Raw genomic sequence first — 492 nt, 5'->3', positions numbered from 1 at the left:
AATTTTTATAAGCTTAAAATTTTTATAAGCTTATAGTTTTTATAAGTTTAAAATTTTTGAAGTTTAAAATTTTTATGTTCACTTTTTTAATGTCGTTTCATTTTTTTCTTATGTTAGTTCAATTTGAGTCAGTTCATTGTTTTAAATCAGCTCGTTTTTAAAAAGTTTTGAAGTCGGTTCAACTTTTTTAAAGTCAGTTCAACACTTTTCAAGTCACTTCAGCACTTTTAAATTCCATTTTTTTAGGTGTACTTTGCTCTGAAGCACAATTAAAAGCTGCTCCTGCCTCCTTCCCTGACACAACTCAGCCCTCCCAATAAAACTGAATAAAAACTTTAATTCCTGGCCTGGTTTTGGAGGTTCTGCCCTAAAACTGAGGCCACTGGGAAATGGTTGAGCTGAAGCTCCCAGAGGAAGCCGATTATTCTGATTATTCTGGTTATTCCAAGGGAGATGGGAAGGAGCTGAGGGAATCCTGGCAAGGGAAAACAG

Source organism: Parus major, chromosome 28, assembly GCF_001522545.3.
Source record: "Parus major isolate Abel chromosome 28, Parus_major1.1, whole genome shotgun sequence".
Taxonomy (NCBI): domain Eukaryota; kingdom Metazoa; phylum Chordata; class Aves; order Passeriformes; family Paridae; genus Parus; species Parus major.
This window is presented reverse-complemented; position numbering follows the sequence as displayed.